Source organism: Ursus americanus, chromosome 20, assembly GCF_024610735.1.
Source record: "Ursus americanus isolate L20-20 chromosome 20, mUrsAme1.1.p, whole genome shotgun sequence".
In the NCBI taxonomy this organism is placed as follows: domain Eukaryota; kingdom Metazoa; phylum Chordata; class Mammalia; order Carnivora; family Ursidae; genus Ursus; species Ursus americanus.
In genome coordinates, this window is record NC_142146.1 from 42978606 (window position 1) to 43005226 (window position 26621).

Here is a 26621-nt window from a genome sequence, read left to right on the forward strand (position 1 = left end):
TGATTAGTCCTTAATTAGTTGGTTTTGAAATAATCAAAAAAGGGATTATCCTGTGTGGGCCTGAATTAATCAGGTGAGCCATTTCAAAGAGTGTGTCGAGGGAAGAGAAAAGGAGCAGCAGTAGACTTTCCTGTTCACCCTGAAGAGGCAACTGGCCCTGTGTGGAGAGGGCCATGTGCCAGAGAAGGGGGCCCCCATCCACACAGCTGCAAGAAACTGAATTGTGCCAACAACCAGTGAGCTTGGAAGACGACTCAGATCATGGGATTACACCTCTAGCCAACACCTTGAGGTAAATTTCGTGAGACCCTGATCAAAGGACCCAGCTAAACCATGATCAGACTCCAGACCCACAAAAATGGTAAAATAATAGATAGTGAATGTGTATTGCTTTAAGCTACTAAGTCTGGGTACAGACTTTGTTGTACAACCAGTACAGGTGGCCTAACCTTCTCTTTGTCAGCACTTAGCAGCTCTTACTCTCAGGAAGGTCTTTTACAGAGTTGAAGTCCATGTCCTTCAGTTCTGTGTTCTAAGGGAACAGAGAACTGTGGGAAAACCCCCTCCTTGTAATAACTTACTTTTTCCTAGCACTCTAATCTATACATCAAGAAATTGGGAGTCTCTTAATTTTTATACACAAACACTTTTATATGCAAACACATATAACTTCCCCATGAGATTAACATTCCTGTAATACATATTTTCAGTTCTTAGGATGTTTCTTTCTGAACACACTTCAGTTTTCTCACATATCCTGTGTTGACTTGAAGAGATTTAAGATCCCATAATGAACTTGCCTCTAGTAGCGGAATGGAGGCATTAGTCCTTGACCTTACACATCATGAATCTTTGCATGCTATATATAGGAAACCGTCTCATTTGTTTGTCTTCCTGTCCATTTGTTTGTTTGTTACAATTTGTAATGCCAGCTGGAAATTGTTGATTCAAATTCAGTTTGGGTGTCCATTCCAACTCATGTCTCTTCTCTTTGTCATTGAAGCCATAGCAGACATTTCCCAATTTTAACTCTGCAGTTTGTTTCAGAATAGAACCAGGCAAGTATTTTTTTTAAAGGTGTTATTCCTTTATTTGAGAGAAAGAGAGAGAGAGCAAGCACAAGTGGGTGGAGGGTCAGAGAGAGAGAGAGGGAGAAGCAGACTCCGCGCTGAGCAAGGAGCCCGATGTGGGGCTTGATCCCAGGACCCTGGGATCAAGACCCGAGCTGAAGGCAGACACTCAACTGACTGAACCACCCAGGCATCCCATAACCAGGCAAGTATTGACAGCTTGTCATTGTTTTCTGTTTTGCTTTATTTTGTTTTAATTGTAGTAAAAGACACAAAACATAAAACTAACCATCTTAACCTTTCGTAAGTGTACAGGACACTAGTGCCAAGTATATTCACATTGTTGTACAACCAATCTCTGGAAATTTTTCATTTTGCACAACAGCTATACCCATTAAACAATTTACCATTTCCCCCTCCCCCCAGGCCCCAGCCATTCCCCTTTATGTTTCTATGAATTTGAATATTCTGAATACATCATATAAATGGAATCATAGAGTATTTGTCTTTTTGTGACTGGCTTAGCATAATGTCCTCAAGTTTCATGCATTTATTACTCAGAGTTCTATATTAGAGTTCTCCAGAGAAACAGAATCAATAGGAGATACATGGGATACACACACACACACACACACACACACACACATATATAGATATAAAGATAGATATAGATATATAGATATAGATAGATAGATTTTAAGGAATTGGCTCACACAGTTATGGGAGGTGGCAGGTCCAAAATCCACAGAAATGGCAGGCTAAAGCCCCCAGGGAAAAACCAACGTTGTGGTTCAAATCCAAAGCCTGTCAGTCTGAAGACCCTCCAAGAAGAGCTGTCGTACTTCAAGCCCGAAGGCCCTCTGATAGCAGAATTTTCTCCTTTTTTAAAGCTGAATAATATTTTCTTGTGTGTATATACTACATTTTGTTTATCCATTCTTCTGTGGCTAGATGCTTGGATTCTTTTAATCTCTGGGCTATTGTAAACAGTGTTGCTATAAACATAGGTGTGAAAATACCCCTTCAAGATCCTGCACTTTTTTTTTTAATTTACCTATTTATTTGAGAGGGGTGGGGCAGAGGGAGAGAGAGTCTTAAGCAGACTCTGAGCTGAGTGTGGAGCCTAACATGGGGCTTGATATCACAACCCCGATATCATGACCTGAGCCGAAAACAAAACTCAAATGTTTAACCAACTGCACCACACAGGTGCCCCAAAGATCCTGCTTTCAATTCTTATGGATATATACCCAGAAGTGGAAGCGTTAAATCATATGATAGTTCTATTTTTAATTTTTTGGGAAACCATCATACTGTTTTCTATGGTGACTATACCATGTTACCTTCCCACCAACAGTGTGCCAAGGGTTCGTTTATCCCCATCCTCACCAACACTTGTTATTTTCTGTTTTGTTTTTGTTATTTTAACAGTAGTCATTCTAACAAGTGTGAGGGAATATTTCTTTCTGGTTCTGACTTGCATTTCCTAATGATTAATGATGTTGAGTATCTTTTCCTCTGCCTGTTGGCCATTTGTATCTCCTCTTTGGAGAAATGTCTATTCAAGTTCTTTGTACATTTTCTCATTGGGTTATTTACTTTTTGTTGTTGTTGAGTTTTAGGAGTTCTTATATATTCTGGATATCAGCCCTTACTAGATATATGACTTGCAAATATTTTCTCCCATTGTGTAGGTTGCCTTCACACCAATTGTGATCTTTGATGTGCAGAAGTTTTTATGTTTGATGTGGTTCCATCAGTTTTTTTGTTTCTGTTCTTGCCTTTGCTTTGGTGTCCTATTAAAAAATCCTTGCCAAATCCAACGTAATGAATGTTTTTCTCTGTGTGCTTCTGGAGTTTTATAGGTCTTACATTTAGGTCTTTGATCCATTTTGAGCTAATTTTTGAATAGCCATGATCCAATTGCATTCTTTTGCATGAGGATATCTAGTTTTCCTGATGCCATTTGCTGAAGAGACTGTTCTTTCTCTCATTGGATGGTCTTGGAACCCTTGTGGAAAATCATTTAACTGTATATGTGAGGGTTTGTTTCTGGACTCTCTATTCTATTCTATTGGTCTCTAAGTCTGCCATTATGCCAGCATCACACTGTTTTGATTACTACAGCTTTGCATTAAGTCTTGAAATCAGGAAGTGTAAGATCTACAACTTTGTTCCTCTTTTTCAAGATTGTTCTGGTTATTCAGTGTCTTTTGAGAATCCACATGAATTTTATGATGGATTTCTCTGTTTCTTCAAAAACACCATTGAGACTTTGATAGGGATTGCATTCAATCTGTAGACCACTTTGAGTAGTACTGACCTCATAACAATGTTAAGTTTTCCAATCCATAAACATGGGGTGTCTTTCCATTTCTTTGTGTTTTCCTTAATTTCCTTCAGTTTTCAGTGTACAAGATTTTCACCTCCATGATTAAGTTTATTCCTGGATATTTATTCTTTCTGATGTCATTGTAAATAAAACTGTTTTTTAAATTACCTTTTTGAATCCTTGTTGTTAATGAATAGAAACACAACTGATTTTAGTGTATTGATTTTGTAACCTGCAACTTTGCTAAATTCATTTATTAGTTCTGACAGTATTTCTGTGGCATCTTTATAGGTTTTTTTACGTAAGGTCATTTTGTCTTTAATAGAGATAATATTATTTTTTCCTTTCGATTTAGACTTTTTTTTAATTCTTGGCTAATTGCTCTGGATAGGACTGCCAGCACTATGTTGAAGAGAAGTGGCAAAAGCAGACACACTTCTCTTATTCCTGATGTTAGAGGAAAAACTTTTAGTCTTTCATCATTGAATATGGTGTCAGCTGGCCTTTGTTATGTTTAATTAGTTTTTTCTATTCTTCATTTGTTGAGTGTTTTTATCATGAAAGTTACTGAGTTTTGTCAGATATTTTTATGGATCAGTTAAGATAATCATGGTTTGGCTCTTCATTCTGTTAACGTGATTGTATTAAATTGATTTTTATATGTTGAACTATCCTTTCATTCCAGGAATAAATCCTAGAATCCTTGGTTATTGTCTATAAATGTGCTGTTGAATTCTATTTGCTGGTATTTTGTTGAGAATTTTTGCATCAGTATCCGTCAGGGATACAACATTGGTCAATAGTTTTCCTATTGTGTATTGTCTTGATCTGGGTTTGGTATCAGGGTAATTTTGGCCTCATAGAATGAGTTTGGAATTATTCTATTCAATTTTTGGAGGAGTTTGAGAAAGATTGGTGTGAATTCTTCTTTAAATATTTGGTAGAATTCACCAGTGAAGCCATCTGGTCCTGGGCTTCTTTTGTTGTTTTTGGCAGGTTTTTGATAACTGATTCAATTGGTTTACTAGTGAAAGGTCTGCTCAGACTTCCTCTTTCTTCATAATTTAGTTTTGGTAGGTTGTGTTTCTAGGAATTTATCCATTTTATCTAGGTTATCAAATTTGTTAGCATATAATTGTAGTATTCTCTTACAATTCTTATGTTTCTGCAAGATTGATTATAATGCCTCCTCTTTCATTTCTGATTTAGTCAAGTCTCCTTTCTTTTTTACATAATTTAGCCAACGTTTTTTTTATTTGGTTGATCTTTTCAAAAATATAATTTTTGGTTTTATTGATTTTCTCTACTGTTTTTCCAAAATACTGTTCAAGGGTTCTACTTATTGATTTTCCATCTGGTTGTTTTGTTGTTTTTTAATTGTGAAGTTTACTTCTGTACAATTTATTCAATCATCTTCTCTAATTCCCTAATTTGTTTCTGAGTAAATATTTTTTCTTTCTTTCTTTTTAAAATATTTTTCCTTTCTTTCTTTTTAAAATATTCTTTCTTTCTTTCTTTCTTTCTTTCTTTCTTTCTTTCTTTCTTTCTTTCTTTCTTTCTTTCTTTTGTGGAGATTGGGAGAAGGGATGGAGAGAATAATAGCATTACATAGACTGTTACAGAAACAAGGAAATGATTGAGCTATGGAATGGTACGCTTAGCACCTTCCTTCAGAACTTTCTTAGTCATTGACTCAAACATTCATCATCTGGCTAAAGCTGTGCATATTACTCTCTAAAGTAGGAGGGCAGAGACCTGAGATTCCCAGGTGAGTCCTGGGGCTGGAGAAATGGGGAAAGGAGTCCATATAGCATAGAGCTTCTGTGAGGGATAAGTACTTTCGTATTTAGTGGACATTCTGCATACTTTAAAGCAGAGCCTCCTCTTCTACAGGTGTTCACTTCTCTCTCTGTGGACCCCCGACTTTTGCAATCATGGTGCCTTCATCAGACATTGTATTTACTGCCGGCACATAGACACTCCTCTTTTGGGTTAATGAAATGAATTTAGATTCTATACTTGTGGATCCACATCTCACCTACAAATACGAGTAGAGGGAAAAAAAGAAGCATCGAGGTATAAAAAGGGAAAACTGGTTCAAATAGAAGAGGATTAGTATAGGAAAAAGAAGAAAATATTAAAATCGTTCTGATTAGTACGGAGATTTTGTTTATTTTTAGGTACTCTCCACACGCAACATGGGCTCTAACACAGGACCCCAAGGTCAAGTGTCACGTGTTCTTCAGACTAAGCCAGCCAGGCGCCCCTCGCCAAGGAGATTTTAAATAATAGCACATTTACCAGAAGAATTCGACAATCGGTAAAATCGGCAGCTCTGAAGAAATTCCTGGAAGTTAAACTTAATTTTCCATGTGTCACTTTCCATCTTTCATGTATTAAGCTGATTTTCTAAACCAATGACTTAGATTTCAAAGTGTGGTCCCTGGACCAACAACATTAGTAGCAACTGAGAACTTATTAGAAATGCAAATTCTTGAGCCCCAACGTAGAACTACTGAATTAGGAGTTTGGGGTATGGAGTCCGGCAGTCTGTTTTATTGAACCCTGCGGGTGATTCCGATGCGTGTAAGTCTGAGACCCACAGCCTGACTGCATATTGGAATCATCTACTACGGAACTTTAAAAACTACTGGTGACTGGCTGCTACCCCAAGCAATTCTGACTTAATAGACTTGGGGTGCAGCTTGGGCTTTCGGAGTTTTAAGAGCTCCCCAGGTGATTCTAATGTGCAGCTAAAGATGAGACCCAACGATCTATATCTACTGGGCTCAAACAATTAGATCCCTTTCCACATCTGGTTAAAGCGGTGGTTTCCAAACACGTCTGCTCCTTGGAATCACTTGGTCAACTTCACAGATAACTGACCTAGTGGAACACCCCAGAGATGGTGAGTTAATTGGGGTGTGGCCTGAGCTTTTGAAAACAAAAATCAGGTGATTCTAATGTGCAGACAAGTTTGGGAAACCGTGGATTAAAGACTAAATTCCCAGTTCCAAAAGCTAAATTCCTAGATTTAAAGTAGACGCTAAATTTATGACGTTTATGACAACTAATTATATATAATTATATATAGTATAACTATATTCAGTATAACTGAACTAAGGTTTAACTGCCTCCCAACATCCCTAAACAAAATGGAGATTAAAAAAAAAAAAAAAGAAAGATGATTCGTAGCCTAAGGTAAGGTAAAGGGGGCAGTGCTTCTTAACCTTGGCAGTGCTTTAAAATCTCATGGGAACTTTTAAAACTTCTAATACCTAGGCCTCACCTCACACCAATTAAATCCAATTAAATTCAAACTTCTGGGTGTAACCGGTATCAGTATTGTTTAAATTAAACCAGAACATTGCAGAGTAATCAAAGTTTCAGTATTATTTAAATCACCTCAGAAGGTTCCACGGGGCCCCTGAGGTTGAGAACCATGGGTCCCCTGAGGTTGAGAACCATGGGTCAGGGTGTAGCACCGCTCCAGGAAAGAAGATTTCTACATCCCAGTTTTCTAACGGGTCACAGAGGAGCTGGGCCTGTCTTGTGTGCTCAGGCAAGGAATGACAATGTCACAAAGCAGGGGTTATGATGCTGGCACCAGTATAGGATGCTTTCTGGATATGTGTCTATCCGGTATATTTGTGGCTTTTATTGTGAGTGATTTGGCATTTGGTGGCTGGATACTACGTACACAAGTCACCCAATAATCTTTCAATATTATATTATTACTGAAAGTAAAACATTCTAGCCCATTCACACTGCTGCAATAGAACTCAGTTGTAAATAACTTATGTTAGTGCAGTGGTTTTCAGCCAGCGGTGATTCTGTCCCCCAGAGGATATATTACGATGTCTGGAGACATTTCGGTTTTCACAACTGTTGTGGGGGGTGGGGGAGGGGCTCTTCCATTGACCAGTGAGTAAAGGCCAGGGAAGCTTCTAAACATCCTTATAATGCACAGGACAGCTCCCCAAACCAACAAAGAATTATCTAGTCTTAAAGGTCAGTAGTGTTGAAGCTGGGAACCCCTGCTTTTGTGGAAAGCCTACAAGCTTCAACTATTGCAGGGCAAAATGTAGACCAAAGGCAGAAAGAACATTATGAAGAAAAATTTGCTTGGGGAAGGTCCCCAGAACTTCTTGATAGAAGCAAATAATCTGAAGACTATATCTTGTTCCTAAGGAAAAAAACCACATCCACATACTGGTTTTGAACTGACAAATAGTTATTATCACAATATCTTTTTCAGGTTTGCTCCTGTGCTTCTCATAAATTCAAACTTACAATATCAAATAGATTTCGATGATAGAACCCCATCTCTGTGATATTTAGACCAACCGACAAATCGCCTAGAGTATTTCTTTTTTTTTTTTAAGATTTTATTTATTTATTTGGGAGAGAGAGAGAGAGAACAAGTGGGGTGGGGGGAAGGGGCAGAGGGAGAAGCAGACTCCCTGCTGAGCAGGGAGCAAGATGGGGGGATTCTATCCCAGGACCCTGGGATCACAACTTGAGCCGAAACCTAGAGTATTTCTTACATCCATGCTTTTGCTCCATCAGCCCTGAGTGCCCTTTGCTTTCTTCTACACAGGCTAGCCCAAATAAATTTTTGAAGTAACCGTTGAGGAGTCAAATCCTCCAGAAAACCTTGTTTGGCCTAGGACCCTCCAATGAGACGAGGTGTTTCTTCATGTTCTCAGAACACTCTTGCACATTTGTGTCACGGTACTCACGTAAATATTTTTTCTAAGATTTTATTTCTAAGTAATCTCTACACCCAACATGGGCCTGAACTCACGACCCCAAGATCAAGTGTCCCATGCTCTACCGACTGAGCAGCCAGGTGTCCCTCATATAAATACTTTAAAATATGCATCCGGCTCCTCCAATAACCTGTTTCTTGAAGGTAGAATATTTGTTCTCTAGCTCCAGGATCTAGCAAAAGCTGTGGCACATTGTATGCACTCAATTTTTTGTTAAATGAACAAATGAATGATGGTACATTTGCATTCTTACTTGATCCTTATGCAATACTAGGAAAACAACTATTTTGGATTAACTCTTATGTAGGTAACAGATCTCTCATATCGAAAACAGTTTTGAAGTTCACGCACACACAAAAGTCCACATTTATATTTAGACTCGATTATGGGTTTTGCTTCCTGCCTCTCCTAGTCACTTTCAACCCTCATTTTTTAGAGTTCACAAATAAGAAGCTGTTTCTCTTCTCCATGTAAAATACTGTAAAAACCCAACCTAAAAGGATTAGCAAAAAGCCACGGAATTTCAGGTTTGTTTGTTTGTTTGTTTTTTCCGGCCTCATTATTAAAAAAAAGAAAACTTCATGGAAATACATTTTGATTGTCTAAAAATATTGGTACCAAAAAAAAAAAAAAAGGAGTTTGAAACTTTGACCTTCTGAGAATATGTTTTCCAGCTCTTTCTAGCTGCATCTTTCCAGGTCCCAGTTCTAGGTACTCGTAAGATATTTTTAATCATTTGTGCCTCGTCATTTTGATAAAGGAATTGGGGGGAAGAAGAGAAAGAAAGTTTGCCCTTCCAGAAAGGGCTGTAGAAAGTATGTCATTAACATTTTTCTTTTTTCTTTTTTTTAAAGATTTTATTTATTTATTTGACAGAGAGAGAGACAGCCAGAGACAGAGGGAACACAAGCAGAGGGAGTGGGAGAGGAAGAAGCAGGCTACCAGCCGAGGAGCCTGATGCGGGGCTCGAACCCAGAACACCGGGATCACGCCCTGAGCCAAAGGCAGACGCTTAACTTAACGACTGCGCCACCCAGGCGCCCCATCATTAACATTTTTCTAACGCCAAATTTAGTCATCAACTTAATTGCTGAGATTTAATTGTTCTCATGAGGCTTTCACAGTGACTGCTTCATTGACCATCTTGTTCTACAAAGACAATATATGTACAGACTCTGAAATTCTATATGATTACTGGGAAAGTATCAGCATTTAGTTGCTCGAGAAAGCAACTATATCTAGTTCAAAATATGGATTTGTGAGGTTTGTGGAGAATAGCCATGCAAATCTAAGAATACTTCCCTTTCCATCTGTACCTGACAGCTGAAGGTCTCCATGCACATGTAAGGCATATCTGGGTGAGCAGCTAGTCAACAAACCTCTACTAAAACCCTCTTCCCCTTCACTTATATTTAACAAAAATAGAAAGGCCATTGAAATGCCGACTTACGAAAAAACAAGACTATAAACTTCAAGTCTGACTCACTAAGGACTTTTTATGTCTTCCTTGGTGCTGAATTTCAATTGTTTATGTACTTTTGCTGCATTTCTGTGAGTTCTCTTCCTGTTCTCCCAAGATAATTTTGTATTGAGGAGGAGGCCGGAATGGAGGTATTTGTTCTGGAGCTAAGAGACTAGATGCCTATATATGTACCTTCACTTTGCTACTGACTTGTACTGTACAATTAACATCTGCACAGCATTCTATTCTTTGTATTTCCCATAAATCATCGCCGGATATAGGTTAATTCTAAGTAAAAGACCCTTAAGTCTTATTTCATGTCATTATACCCACCACAATTATATTTGTATGTGTGTATAAATATACAGATTTATGTGTATTGTTCCAGAAGCAAAGTGGAATGGTTCTAGAAACCACTAATTGTGCAATGTGATGTCATAGAAAGAAAAATATAAGATACATTTTTCAAAGTTATATATACACACATACACATACGCATGTGGGGGTGTGCTTACTGGATATAGAAAAGTGGGAAGCATGAAGGCTTCGTTGAGAGTGAAATTTGCTCACATGTTTTGGGTGAGGGGCAAAGACACATAGGCATGAGGAAATGCATAAATATATATATTTTAACCCCCTCCTCACGATGGAGGTTAATCAGTTACCTCTAATTAGGTTGTTGAACTGGATCATGTAGATTTCTTATTTCTATAAACTTTACGATTCTATGAAGGAGATTTTTTTTTAATGCAATATCCCCACTAAATTTTTCATCTGATGGTGAAAGCCGGAATTACTATCTTTGTGATCCTTCCAAGTGCGTTCAGATTTTTTAAAACAGAAAGTGGTACCTGGTCCGTCTATTTCATTTTTTCTGATCACTTGACAGCTCTTTCTTCAGATTCTCTATGAATCATCCCTTGAACCATTAGAAGTTGTGTTTAGAGGGTTAGTAAGGGAAGAAAATTACATGGAATGTTTCACAAAGAATAGGAAAATCTTGGTGATAACTGCTCTATATCTTTCAAGGGGCGGCACCAGCATTTTCTTCCAATTTTCTAATTTGCAACAAATTAGCTTACTTTAAAACATCTTGTTACTTAAAATTATTTCAGAGATGTATATGCTGCATGAGGAGAATGACTTGCCCAATTATTTTTAACAGTTTCTTCTAACATGTAATTCAGTCCTGGATACTCAGTAGCAGTCAAGCAGTATTATCTGTCCACGCAGAAATGTTACTTCATGAAAGGAGGAGTCTCCAATATATGTTTTTTTTTCTTTAAAATGAAATAATAGATACTAGATGTACACTTTAAATTATGATTCTCTACTCCAGCATGCATACTTGGTTGGAGATAACACAATCTATTCTAGTTAGTTTAAGCAGTAGGAGATAATTGAAAAACACTAGAAATGTAACAGAACTTTTAGAAGGACTGAGGGAATAGAGTCTAGGTTCAGCTTACAGTAATAATTTCAATTATCGCACTGCAGAACTGCCAATGCCCACATTAGAACCACAGTGCGTTTACTGAAGTCAGGCTTTTCCTTTGCAGAGCCCAGAACCACACTTGGTTCCATGACAGAAAACTGCCACAGTCACTGACAACCTCAGATATTCTCCATCTCTGCCACTCCACACCCGCCTTCTCCTCACATTTCTTGCTTCCAAATTAAACCTCATACAAGTACATCTGATTAGTGAAAAAGGCGCTTAGCACAGAGGAGGAAAACAGAGATTTAAAAAATTCTACCTTGGAAAAGCTTATCTTGTAGGGGGTTACCAAATGTGAGAATGAGGTTCAGAAGCTTGGAGACAACGGGTGACAGATTCCTACTCTATGAACTCTTCAGTAAGCAAACCCCTCCATATTGTGGTGTTACCGTCATACTGGTTTATCATTGTTGCGCTTCCAATTTGGAATCTAAGAGTCAGGATGAGGAAAACCAGGAAGTTAACTGGCTGTCCAGCCTTGAAATATGCAACAAAAAATTCAGGACCGGTTGGCAGCACTGTGCTTGATTATCTAACCTAGCAAGTATTTAGGCTTCTTTGATATGGCCTCAAATTCAATGTCAATACAGAAAGCCTGATTTATCATTTCAGGACCATTTTTTAAAAGATTTTATTTATTTATTTATTTATTTATTTATTTATTTATTTATTGGGGAGGAGGGGCCAAGGGAGAAGGAGAGAATCTCAAGAAGACTCCACACTGAGGGTGAAGCCTGACATGGGGCTCGATATCAGACCCTAAGATCATGACCTGAGCCGAAACCAAGAGTTGGATGCTTAATCAACCAAGCCACCCAGGTGCCCCTCATTTCAGGACCATTTTTACAAAGATTATTTCTGTATTGCAAATGAATAATCAGGCCATGAGGTCTAGATGAAGCCAATAGAAATTCAAAGGTTTCAGTTTAGATGGTTTTTGGACTGTTGACATTTCCAATTTACTTTTATTTATTTATTTATTTATTTACTTACTTATTTGAGAATAAAGTATACATTTTACTTAATAATAACATATCAATATTGGTTCATTAATCATGACAAATGTACCATACTAGTACAAGATGTGAATAGAGGAAACTGGGTGCAGGGTGTAGGGTTTTTGTTTTTTGTTACTATCTTCATTTTTTTTTTTAATTTAGAACTATTCTAAAAAAGTTTATTTTTATTTATTCATTTTTATTATGTTCAATAGTTGTATAGAGAGAGCACATGTTGGCATGATTAAATCAGAATGACTTCCCCATAAACACAGTCTTAATTTTCGTTAGGTAATGGCTACCTGGATATTCTCTTGAAACTGAGGCAGCTCCTTCTATATGGATATGGAAGAATTCAGAGTAAGACGAATGTAAGAAAGATATAAATACAATATATATAAATATATAAACATAATGTATATAATATCTAAATACATACAAGTAAACAAATGTAAGTAATAAGAATATAGTCTAAAGTATTGGGTGTAAAGTAAAATGTATTTTTGCACTTCATATATGAAAAATATCATCTATATTTGTGCTTTTCAGAGTATGAAAGCATTATAACGGAATATTTGAGGACCTAACTCAATTTTTTAAAAGACATATTTATTTATTGGGGGGGAGGGGCAGAGAGAGAGAATCTCAAGCCGACTCCATGCTGAGCACAGAACCCTATTTGGAGCTCAATCTCACTACACTGAGATCATGACATGAGTCAAAATCAAGAGTTGGACGCTTAACCGACTGAGCCACCCAGGAGCCCCAAGGACCTAACTCAATTTTAACAGCTTTCTTTGCTTTGGACCAAGCATCTGTGGTAAACATTTCATCCAAATAACAGCATGTGCTCAAGGTTCAGGCAAGCACATAATTGCTTAATGAAAACAATTAGTAGCATTAGAAAACACTTATCTTGATGTTTTCTTTCTCCATGCCCATGAATGGATCTAGGTGAGAAACACTCACATGAATTTTCAGTTATTTTAATAGCGCCTTCACAATTTATGTCCCTCAAAATATTTTCTAGGGCTTAGTTCATCTGTATCCCAAGGAAAATCTCTATATTAAATCTTTTTCCCCAATTCATGCCAATCTCTCCCATTTTCACTTTCCCCAGGGCTATAACCCCTTCTATCTCTTGTTCTTTGTTGTTACTGCTGCCCAATCTCTCCCTGTACTGCTCTCTGTTTCTGGGTTTTGGTCTATTTGTTTATGTTCCTTTTAAATAATTTTTATAAGGGTTTCCTTGTATATACTAGCTAGCCCATATAAACACAACGGGCTGTCACCAAATGGGCTTATAGTAGGGTCAGTCCCTTAAGTGGCAGTGACAGCACAGAAAATGTTACCCAGGCAATGCCAGGATACTGGTCCCTACATGGCTACAATGGGCATGTCTTTACGTCTTCATGGGCTGGGACCTTTGACTTGAAGTGTTGTTAAGAGATGAAGTTTTTAAGCCTAAATTTCAGACTATCATCTAATAACACTGAAGAGGAAAAAAAGGAAGAAAACTATGATATTTAAAAACATTTTCAGGGCAGGGAAATGACAGAGACCTTTACCAAATCAAATATGTGCAATCTCACACTCAGACACTTTAAAGGAAAGAGTAGAGCTAAAGGATAAAAACATAGCCAAAGCAGTATTTAGGAGGTGGTCGAAGGCCATACATAGTGTGAAGGTTGTTTTTCAGCCAGGAAAAGAATGTTCATGTTCTCTAAGGACAATTTCATTTCTTAATCATTTTTATTTCCTTATTTACAAGACTAAGGGCTTAGTGGACAAAATGATTTTTCTTGATGGGTTGATTTTTGTTGGGATGGTTTCTGGCTGTCCAGCTCATCTGGCAAAGAACACAATATTACCATTGGCTCCAGAGGGTTTTCCCAAAAATTTCAGGAGCAGGAGAGAGCAGGAGACAAAGAGACGGAGACAGAGAGAGAGAAGGGCAGTGAGAAACAGTGTGTGTGTGTGTGTGTGTGTGTGTGTGTGTGTGTGTGTGTGTGAGAGAGAGAGAGAGAGAGAAAGAGAGAGAGAGACAGACAGACAAGGGCAGTGAGAAATGTGTGTGTGTGTGAGAGAGAGAGACAGACAGACAAGGGCAGTGAGAAACAGTGTGTGTGTGTGTGTGTGTGTGTGTGTGAGAGAGAGAGAGACAGACAGACAGACAGATAAGAGCAGTGAGAAACTGTGTGTGTGTGCGTGTATGAGAGAGAGAGAGAGAGAGACAGACAGACAGACAAGGGCAGTGAGAAACTGTGTGTGTGTGTGTGTGTGTGTGTGTGTGTGTGTGTGAGAGAGAGAGAGAGACAGACAGACAGACAGACAAGGGCAGTGAGAAACAGTGTGTGTGTGTGTGAGAGAGAGACAGACAGACAGACAAGGGCAGTGAGAAACAGTGTGTGTGTGTGTGTGTGTGTGTGAGAGAGAGAGAGAGAGGGAGACACAGACAGGCAGACAGACAGAGAGACAGACAAGGGCAGTGAGAAACTGTGTGTGTGTGTGTGTGAGAGAGAGAGAGAGAGACAGACAGACAGACACAGACAAGGGCAGTGAGAAACTGTGTGTGTGTGTGTGTGAGAGAGAGAGAGACAGACAGACAGACAAAGGCAGTGAGAAACTGTGTGTGTGTGTGTGTGTGAGAGAGAGAGAGAGACAGACAGACAGACAAGGGCAGTGAGAAACTGTGTGTGTGTGTGTGTGTGTGTGTGTGAGAGAGAGAGAGAGAGAGACAGACAGACAGACAAGGGCAGTGAGAAACTGTGTGTGTGTGTGTGAGAGAGAGAGAGAGAGAGAGGGCACCTACATACAAATTTGGCTAGGTGTCTGAGTTTGCAAAGGCAAATACGGCATGGCTGTTTTCAGGGCTTTTATTCTAGCAGGAAATCAATCCCATGAAGGGAGTGATTTATTCTGTCTGAAGGATCAAGGAATTCTTCACAGAAGGATTGTTTTCTGACCATGGATTTTAAAGCAGCGTTTTCAAAGTTCAGTGTTTCTCAGTGGTTTCTTGTGGAACATTAGAAGTCCCACGGGCAGTATTTACATCACACTTTGTCCAGACATCTCCTGAGTGCCTTCCCACCTTTCTTCCAGACCCTGGGTTATTCTAATGTGCAGTCTGGGTAGAAAATCACTGGTGCAGTGCCCATTATTTGTATCAGAAATATCTAGGTTCTTGGGGTCTCAAGGTGAGAGGCACTTGGAACAAGTACCCTAAGTGATTCTTGTACACCTGGAAGTCTGAAAACTTTAAATGACTGACAACGTTTTGCTAGGATGACTGCGGGGAGTGGGAGAAAAGGGCATCTTAGGGAGGGGTGGCAAGCCCTGCAGACCCACACGGGTGTGAAGTGGGATGGAGGACGAGGAGGCTGGAGGGTAAAAGGGAGTGTAGTACGCCAGCTGAGAACTTGACGCTTAGCAGACAGATGAGGAGAGCCATGGAAGGTTTTAAAGGCCCAAGTGATATCTTCAGGGATGGATTTAGAAGGACCAATCTGGTGGGAGTGTGTGGGAAGGCCTGAAGAAAGGAAGGCCAACGTGGAAGCTATTGAAAAGGTCCAGGGGATGAACAGAAAGGATGAGAAAATGAAAGAGCCTACATCCCTTAAAAGAATAATGCGCAGAATTTGGAGATGTACTGGGAATAAGAAGAGTCTAGAAGGATTTCTGTGTTTGTTTGCCTGTTTTTGCTGGAGTGGCAGCAGTGCCGCCTGTGTTTTCTACTTGACATGCAATTAAAGGGAATGACACATACCCAATCCATGTTCTCTAGGAACGTGAAATAAAAATACAGGAGAATGCAGAGAGACGCACCATGTTGGCAGGTAGAAAAATGGAAACACTATCGATCAATAAATGAACTTCCTTTAGGTGCTCACAAGAAATCTAGCTCACTGGGAGAAGTTTGGAAGTCAGAGATGCATGCAATAGCAACTAAATACAGTTTCGAAAAAATCAGACGTAGTGTGGCAAGACTCAAAGGTAAAATCAGTTCTTTTTCTGACCATGTCAGTCTTTCTTAAGCGGACTTAGAACTGGTGGAAACAGCTCGGATCTGGAACTGGACCTCCCGTGGCTCTACCGGTTCTACCGGATTCTCTCCGGAGCTCGAACTAGACGTCAGTTTATTTTTGAGTATTTTTGTTTGGTTGGATTATATCTCATAATTTAATAACAATATGTGAGAAATAACTACTAAAATCGTTTTGAGGAGTGCTGTGAATGTAAAACAGGAGAACACACATTATAATGTGCTTAATGAACTATAAAAATAAAAGGGTAGATTAATGTCCTATGAAACTTCGGCAGGTTAATTACAATACAGCGAGAGGCAGAAGCAGACGTATTGTACTTAGCGCTGCACGGGAAGGAAATTTTACCGATCCCTGGTTCGTAGGTGATCACTGGTGTGCTGCATCACAGAAAGAAAGAAGGCATGATATTCATTAAGGACAGAGTGGGGAAATTAAACATGAAGCGATTATGGCAAATGCATGTATTGTTTTCAAATTCCAATCATTTATTTAAATATTTTAATGGCTGCCAAGTGGTATGGGAAATAAAGCTACTTAGAAATGAATAAAGTCATTTTTTTAAGAGAGTTACAAGTAAAATGATGAAGTCACTGGAAATTGGAAAACTTCCGTGACCCTGACAAAATAAAAAGCGTGTGAAGGTAAATCAATACGTAAGAGGATTAGCTCATTCATTACCTAGTTAGTTAAATAAGATTCTTTTAATGAAAATAGCCATGTTGTCTTTTCTAATTTTAAGAAAAACTCATACTCATGGCACGCTTTTCAGAAAATTGTGAAGAAAATAAAGAAAATAAAACCCAAAGATAACTGCTACTGATGTTTCTGGTTATGCATCCTTAGAAAATAGACTTGGAGGCTATCTGCCTTAAGCTGTTTGCATAACCTGCTCTTTTTCTCTTAATAACTGTGGTGTGTAAACTTTTTAATGTCAACTATCTTAAATGGTCGTAAACCCCCCATCATTGGACATTAAGTTTTTATCATTTTAAGAAATATAAACAAAATCACAATAAGCACCCTTGTACAATATACCCTCACACACTTATCTAATTACTTTCTTAGGATAACTATCTAAGTTAATAACCTCAAATTATATTACTAAATTGATGTCTGGAAAGGTATCAGTGCACAATTCGCACTCATATTGATACTAAAAATGTTAATGTTTTAGACCAAATCAATTTCGTGTCTGAAAAATAACTGCCTACACAACTTTTCCTATGTTTTTTTGGACACTTATATATTATTTTATGCATGACCCTGGTCTTTACTACATTTTCTATTGGTTTATTGGTCATTTAAATTTTTATGTAATTCAAACTATTAGTCTTTTCCTTAGGAAGTTGTTCCTACCTTAAAATTACAAAAATAACTTTATAATATTCTTTTTATTTTGTGATTATTTTCTTCTGTTAAATCATTAATTCATTTCAGACTTTTGGCATTAATTCATTTGAGGGTTTTGGTATGAGGAAAGGATACAATTTTTTAATCAAAATCAAATTGTGCCAGTGCCATTTATTCTTTCTTTCTTTTATTTTTATTTTTTAAGATTTTATTTATTTATTTGAGAGAGAGAGAGAGAGAGGGAGAAAGAGAGCACAAGCCATGGGGAGAGGCAGAGGGAGAAGCAGACTCCACAATGAACAGGGAGCCCGATGACCCTGGGATCATGACCTGAGCCAAAAGCAGACCCTTAACCAACTGAGCCACCCTTCAATGCCATTTATTTTTTAATCCATCCTTCCCCGCTTTCCCCTGGCCCCGTAAGAAAAACACCAATTTTATTATATGTTAAATCCTCTTTTATACGTAAATCTGTTTCCAGAATCTTAATGTATTCCATTGTTTTGTTTTGTTTTTTTTCCAGGAACAACTTGATTATATTTTTATAATAGGTTTCTAATGTCTGGTAGAGCAACTCTTTCTTATCTTTATTTTAAAATATTTCTCTGGTTATAGTCACACATTTATTATTTTAATGAACTTTAAAATAATCGAAAGCTTTTTCCTCCGGTTCGTTGGGGGGTATTAATTAGTATTCATTATATTGATATATTAATTTTTAGAAAATTTATATCTGTATGACTCAGAGGGTTACCATCCAAGAATATTACATGTGACTCTGTACTTTAGGGCAGTTTTTAATTCTTTAGTTGAGTTTTTAAAGTTTTCTTTACATAATTACTGCCTATTTCTTGTTAAGTTTATTCTCAGTACGTTTATTCCTGTTTTATGGTTTCTGTGACTGTTTTTTCATATTTGCTATTGTGAATGACTCTCTTTTCCTAATGTATTTATATAATAATTTTGTATACTTATTTTGGAATTGTTTTACTGAATTCTTATTGTTTCTGAAGATTTTCCTGGATTTTCCTTGTATTATGTTACTTGTAAATTAAACTATTTTTACCATATGCTTTCCATATTTACAGGTCTATTATGGGATAGGTCTTCTGAAGCAACATTCAAAATAGTAGTGAGTGGAGAGGCAAGTGGCTGAGCTTCTCCTGATCTCAGGTTGTGAGTTCAAGACCCACATTGGGTGTAGGGCTTACTTAAAAAAAAAAAATAGGAGTGACTGTATATAAACCCATTTGTTTTTAACTTATATAGGATTATCTGTTATATTTTGCTGTTATGCATAAAACTTGTTACATTATATAGGCACACAGAGACGAATTTTAATAAATACCTTATTTGTAATCAATTGAGATGATTATGTGATTTTATTTTCTTTTATGAACCTTTGAAATGGTGAAAGCCATACATATCCTTCTCATTCAGCACCAATAGATAATTATGAAATTCTTGTTCATTCTGCCGAACATTTCATTGGTTGGTTGGTTGGTTGTTTATAGAAGTATGGTTGACACACAATGTTACATAAATTTCATGTGTACAGCATAGTGATTCCACAACTCTGTATGTTATGCTATGCTTACCCTAAGTGTAGCTACCATCACTGCAGAACAATTATAATTTTTTTTATGTAACCTAGTGGTCTCCAAATTGTGGTGGTACATTCAGGTAACTGAGAGAAAAAAATGTTACAACTTCTATTTCAATAATCCATGTCTTTGAAAGCAACTATTAGTAGAACATTACATCTATACAAATTTTAAATGAACGCATATCAGGTTCATACTACTCCAAATTTTATCCTGTACTGATCTCCTAGATAAGTGATATGATATGCTGGACTTCTATTTTTTTTTCCTGAACAAAGGAAAATATCTTCCTTTGTGAAGTTATGCTACTTAAAAAAAAATAGGCTCCATACCCAGTGTGGAGCCCAATGTGGGGCTTGAACTCACAACCCTGAGATCAAGACCTGAGCTAACACAGACAGAGTCTGACGCTCAACAAACTGAGGCTCCCAGGCGCCAGCTCACCCTAGTTATGCTACTTTCTGAGGTCAATCATCTCAAACTATAATTGATTTTTAGTGAGAACTTTCTTTCTTTCCTTTTTTCTTTCTTTCTTTCTTTCTTTGAGAGAGAGCACTGCACAAGTTGGGGGGGCAGGGAGAGGGAGAGAGAGAATCTTAAGCAGGCTCTTCACTCAGTGCAGAATCCAAGGCAGGGCTCGAACCCCTGACCCTGAGATCATGACCTGAGCTGAAATCAAGAGTCAGTTACTTAACCTACTGAGCCACCCAGGTGCCCCAGAATTTCTTTTTTTCAATCACACTAACGCTATAGTATTTGGTTCATGAACATCTGTTCATAATACTAAATTTCACATGGCCTATTATGAATAAAAAATACTCTATGTTTCAATTTGGTGTTTTTCCATTGAATATTTTATAATATTAATATTGTACACATTGATTTTAGTTTTCATATTTTCCTGTTGTATTTTTACCCATCCATTTTTGACACACTGTATCTGTGTTCTACATTATGTTTAACAGAAAAACACTCAAGATGAATTAATAGACTATTACTAATGTTGTAAATATTGTTTCAGAAGAGTAATTTAATAATAGAACCTATAAGTCTCAAGAGGGTAAGGCATAAGAAGTAGTATTTACAGATTTTATTATACGTAGAGTCTGTCTTTTCAAATTTCCTTAAGTTCCAGAGGCACATTTTATAAATGTGCATTCTATTTTTTGGAGTAAGTGTTCAAAATGTCTTCTTGACTTTTCTTTCATCAGTTATGTTGCTTTTCTTCCCTTGAGTGATATTTTTCATTGGCTCTGTCAGTGTTTTGGTTCCTGCTTCTTATGGCCGTGGACGAGCTGAGCGTTAGGCTAGGATCCCTGCGAGTGGGCCTTCCTTGAACTCTCTCCCAGATAATCCAGTTGACCATTAGACCTTTAGCTGGGGGGTCGGACACAGTGTATTGCTTGTGTTCAGTTGTTCAACTATCCCATGTGCTGAAGGACACTGAGGCGGGGTGTGAGGCAGCTTGAATATACAGCAGCAATCCTTTATGGGTTCTCTGATCACTCGCTCTCCTTCTGTCCTTGGCCATGGATACATCTGCCAGTATCTTTCTGATCTCAGTAGTTTCACAGCCATGAGAACATCTCAGCCTGACTAGAAATGGTGGGTGAAAAACTGTGGCACAAGTGATTTTGTTTGCTGTTTAAATGAGGTTTTTGTTTTCCCAAAACTATCCTTCAAGAAAGTAGATATTGCCTTATACATGACTTCTTATAAAACCTTCTCTTTAGTGAGCTATATCTCAATTCATTTATTTTTAACCTAAAAAATTGTCTGGAGGAAAGCTCTTAGCCTGAACGACTGTAGTCAACGGTAGAAAGGTCTCACATGCAGCCTTGGCATTTATTTCCTGGTGGTATGACAAATGTGGGCCATGTTTGAGCTTTAAAATGGGGTAACATACAACTTGCTTTATTGATACAATTAAAATATTTTAGAATGCTTTTTTTCCAAACTGTCCTACTTATATCAGTGGCTCTCTCACCATCTCTTAAAATCTAAAATCATACAGTTCTTTCAAATACTCCAATGCTGAGACATGTTAAAGAAAACCCAAAATAGCAGTATGTTGTTCAGTTCTTTCAAAGAGCCTTTCAAATGAGATAAAACCTTGATCTAGTGTGATCAGTAACAACCACTTTCTATAGAAATTAAATCTTAGTAAATATTTTATTAAAATAAAGCTACTCACGGGGCACCTCGGTGGCTCAGTTGGTTAAGCATCTGACTCTCAATATCAGCTGGGTTATAAGATTTCTTCCTCTGCCTTTCCCTCCCTGCCCTCCCTCTCTCAAATAAATGAATAAATCTTTTAAAAAATAAAGCTACTCACAATCCTAGTGTTCAATTTTCATGTAGCTACCAATGCCAGGGATCTGTATTTAGCCTGTTACATCTCATCTTCCATTTATATAAATATAAGGAGAATGTAAATTGTTTAACATTGTGAAACATTCTTCAGCCCCTGTGTGCGACTGTTACAATTACTGCAACTGTTTGTGAGTACCTCAGGAACTAAGCATTAGAGTAAGAAGAAGAGCAAGAAAATAGATGGTTGGTACTATTGGCAAAAAAAAAAAAAAAAAAAAAAAAAACACTTTATCATACAAGGTATATTATATCTATACTATCTGCAATGAAATATTTTGCAAATTAATTACTTTGTCTCTTCCTTTTCTCCAGTTGTTTCGGCTACAAAAATCCTCCTTGAACTTGATACTGCACCCATCCCTATGGCACAACCTGCAATTCACCAGGACTTACAGATGCACTCAGCAAGAGCTGTGAACAAGAGTTCTGGGGCGCCTGGGGCGCTTGGTTGTTTAAGTGTCAGACTCTTGATTTCGGCCGAAGTCATGATCTCAGTGTTCTGAGATTGAGCCCCACGTAGGGCTCTGTGCTTAGCATGGAGTCTGCTTGAGATTCTCTCTCTCTCTCTGCCCACCCCCACCACTGTGGTCTTTCTCTCTCTCTCTCAAAAAAAGAATTTTATATATATATATATATATATATATATATATATATATGTTCTCCCAGAGTCTGAATGGTGTCAGTCCCAAGAGCCTCTGTTTAGTTGCATGGTGCCAGTGCTGAGCACTGAACTGTTTGTGACAGATGGGCTTATGTGTGTGGTCATGAATTTGCTTTTGCATGTTTCTAATAGACAAGACATATGAGACTCTCTGAAGTGCCTGGCATAGGGCAGGGGTTCTTCTTTCTGAGTCTCTACTGCTCATTACTGAAGGGCAGCATTAGGGATAAGGCGCCAGAGAGCTTTTCTGCTTTCCTCCTGGGCCGCTTCTATCTCCTTGCCAGTCCCCATTCTTCAACCTAGCACCACTCAGAACTGCTTCACTTATTAGTCTCCAGAGACTAAAATAAAAAAGGCTACATATTGAAACTCTATGTCCTCTATGATTTCCTTCAAATTTTGTTATATCTGGCATGTATGCTTCAGAAACTGTGTGTGTGTGTGTGTGTGTGTGTGTGTGATTATTGCCATTTTTGACTTTTATTAAGGATAGAATATACTCTATTTTTAGTTCTTTTCATTCATCCTCGTATGTTTTTGAGAGAAGAGAGAGAAAAGCATTCAATCTCTGCTGCCTGTCTTAAACATTCCTGATTACTTTTTAAATCTAGAAATATGTATGGCTGAATTCATAAAATTCATTGTATTCAGCATGAAAAGGCAGATTCAAGCACTTTAATTGGATTGTAAAAATCACGTAATAAAATTTAATAACAGTGTGTATTTAGACCTTTCAGATAACATAAACTATTTAGGACTCCAATGTCTGTTTGTATTTTAGATTATAGTCTAAACCATTTACATAATTATAATAAAATCATATTGGAATCAGAACTAGAAAGATTAACTGGAAATGAACGTGCATATACCTTTTGTGTGACAGCTGCAAAGTCTTGCTTAGACCCTGTTCGGATGTATTAATAGCACTGTTATGACAGAACACAATGGTGTCATCATGTGCAGGATATTTCTTCAGGCTGGGGAGCAGTAGTACGCAAGTGACATATTAACAAAGCACATGTTTCATTGATGGTGTTAATTAGTGCTTCTTCTATAATTATTTTCACCTGGTCTGGTTTTCACCTCCCTTCCTTTTGCTGATAAATCTGCTCTCCATTTAGGTGAGGTTAGCAAAGTAGGCCTCAACTATAGATGAGAAAGTCTATGGGCTGTGAGTTTAATATCAAAGCATGTTGGTAGTTAAAGAAACGAAGAAATGAGGAAAAGTAACATAAGGAAAACAATACATTTATGTTTACATCCAGTAGAATCTTTGTAGACCATGGAACCAGGAGTTCAAAGAAGATTCTGAAAAGTAAATCTGTATATTCATCCCATTTCAATACAGAAAACATTGTAACTTGCTTCATTGAAAACAGTTCTGAGAAAGCAGATAATTGAGTCCGTGGAATTTTTACTCTGAAATTGTTCCTTGTTTCAATATGTATTGGTTAGAAAGCCCTCTAAAGTACTTATTGGCAGTGCCTTCTACCTTAGTGAATGGGAGGCAAATATTTTGTGGAGATTAAAGACTATGCAGTGCCTTTGGGTCATTCTGTACCTGAACAATTTGGTCTTGAACTAGCATATTGATAGATTAAAACTTCATCTAGGGGACTGTAGCATAAATTCCAGTAGTTAATATTTTGAAAAACTCCTGCCTGTTTTTTGGTCATTTTTATTTTACTTTATTTTATGTTATTTCATTTCGTGTCATGTCATGTCATGTCATTGTTGGTGATATTCTGCTGTAGACAGTTTGAATCTGCATTTGTCTATTAAGTGGTTTTGCTGAGGAATCTATCTTCTTTCATGTACTTAAGAAAATGCCTGACATTCCTTCTCTCTCTCCTTCATACAATCAATTTTTCTCTCTCTACTAGGTCATTCCCAGTAATATGCAAACATGCTATTATTTCTCTCACCTAAAAATAGTTTCTTCAACTAAATTCTCTGCCAGCTGCTTCTTCAATTCCTTGAATGTTTCCCACACAACTCCTTGAAATAATGATACATACTTGCTGCCTTTAATTCCTCTGCTCTTTCCCCTGTAGCGCTCTCCAGTTAGGCTCTTGTGCCCACCGCATCACCCAGACTTTGTGTTTCAGGGTCACCTCCATGTTGCTCAATTTATAGTCACGCTCTCTGCCCTCTTCTTTTTTTTTTTTTTTTTTAAAGATTTTATTTATTTATTTGACAGAGATAGAGACAGCCAGCGAGAGAGGGAACACAAGCAGGGGGAGTGGGAGAGGAAGAAGCAGGCTCACAGCGGAGGAGCCTGATGTGGGGCTCGATCCCAGAACGCCGGGATCACGCCCTGAGCTGAAGGCAGACGCTTAACCGCTGTGCCACCCAGGCGCCCCTCTCTGCCCTCTTCTTACTAGACCCTTCATTGACATATACTTACTCCATTGATCATTTGCCCCTCCTTGATTTGCTTTCTTCTCTTGGCTTTTTGCTCACCACACTTTTTTGGGTTTCCATCCTACCTCAATGCTCATTCCCTCTCAATCTTCTCATGCCCAATTCTTCTCTTCTCTGATCCCCTTAATGTTGGAACTTTTTACCTATCTACACTTATTCTCTTAAATACCTTACCTAAACTCAGTCTAAATATTATCTCTAAGTCAAGAACTCCCAAATGTGTCTCTCCAGTCCAGACCATTCTCCTGAACTCCAGATGCGTATATCCAACCACCTCCTCAGCATCTCCACTCAGAAGTATAACAGAGAACTCAAACCTAACATGTCCAAACTTGGACTCCTGGTCTTCCTACAAAAATCTACTCTACTTAGAGCTTCAGGGGGCTGCAACACCTTTGTTTCGGCTGCAAAACAAAGGTTGCTAGGGTAACCAACAATCCAAGTTTGCTGGGGACTGAGGGAATTCTCGGGATGAAGGACTTTCACTGCAACAACTGGGAAAGTCCTGAGCGAACCAGAACAAGCAAACCTATCCGTTGCTAAACCCAAGAACCTTAGGGCCATCCTTGATTCTTTTCTCACATTGCATCTCTAATATATTAGAAAATCCTATTGGTTTTTTTAATGAGCTCATACCACCTCCATTGCTGTTACCTGGTCAGGGCACCGCGCCTCCCTTGCAGTACCGAAACAGCTCTTAACTGGTCTTCCTATCTCCACCCTCCTTCTCTATCATGCATTCTCAACACGGCTGCCAGAGTACTCTTTTTAAAAATACAAGCCAGATCATAATATTCCTCATTCCCCAAACTCTGTAATCCCTTCCTGTTTCAGGGTGGAAGCCAAAATCTTTACAATGGCATCTGAAGCCTGCTTGATGTAACTCCAGCTCCTGTTTTATACAGCACCCCTTCCCACCAGCCTGTCAATTACTTCAACTCCTATAATTCTTTGCCTTGTTCACTGTTTGTTAGCCACATTAGCTTTCTGACTGTTCTTTTCTGCAGGTAGGCTACCATCTTAGGGCTTTTTGCATCGTCCATTAACTCTTTCATTTGCTTTAAGTTTGCCTCAAATGTCACTATTGTCATGATGATCATACTATTAAAAATTCCACTATCTTCCATTCCAGATCTCTCCTCCTATGTCCTATTTTCTCCCTATGCTTTTAATCTTTTAACATTCTACATATTTTACATGTTTGTTATATTCATTTTTCATGGTCTATCTACTCTCAGTAGAATATGAACTCCATAAAAACAGGGTATTAAAAAAAAAACCTCTTTCTTACCTAAGAAATACAAAGAACAGTGCCTGACATTGGAAGTTTTCAATAGATATTGAATAATCAAATGTGTTTTTTTAACTTCACCTCAGTAAGTACCTTCTAAATTCCCCCTATACCCATAGTTCCATCCCAGATACCTACAGAAGATAAAAAGATGAATGAGACATTGTCCTTAAATTTGAGGTACTTACCACCTATTTGCAGAGTTGAGATATAATGTAATTATTATGGAGGTGATTAAATATTACAATGTGTGGTAATAGCTACAAGCCTGTGACCATGAGAAAATCTGAGTTTTTTTTTTTTTTTTAATTCGGAAAATTAGTTATTTACTGAAGGGGTTGTCTAGAGACTCTTTCAACTCTAAAATTATGATGCTTTATGTTTTTACAAATTATTAATGTGAAGGAACTACAAAATACAAATGGATGTGGCTAAACCAGGAGAAAGACATGCACAAATCAACATGTATTATGGGACAAGTTGAGTGTGAGAAAGTGTTGTAGCACATACAAGAAACCATGGGGGGAAAGAACATTCATGGCAAGGATTTCCAAGGAAAGGAAGGACACTACCCTGAGCTGAAACCTGAGTGGATGGATCTGAGAACAACCGAGGACATGGGGCAAAGTTCTCACAGCCTCCAAGATGAAGATCACTGCAAGAAAATCTGTGTGTGAGCCTGGGAAAGTCTAGGCCTTGAGAATTAGTGAAGTATGCAGTAAGCCCTTCCCCAGCCTTTT

General features: G+C 37.9%; 1 long non-coding RNA gene across 1 annotated transcript; it reads left to right on the forward strand.

Moving 5' to 3' along the window:
* The first annotated feature begins 980 nt into the window (after positions 1-980).
* Positions 981-22843, forward strand: LOC148108418 (uncharacterized). Its single transcript, XR_015727963.1, has 3 exons — positions 981-1275; positions 12424-12503; positions 21818-22843. It is a non-coding gene; the product is annotated as an uncharacterized LOC148108418 (long non-coding RNA).
* The last annotated feature ends 3778 nt before the right edge of the window (positions 22844-26621 follow it).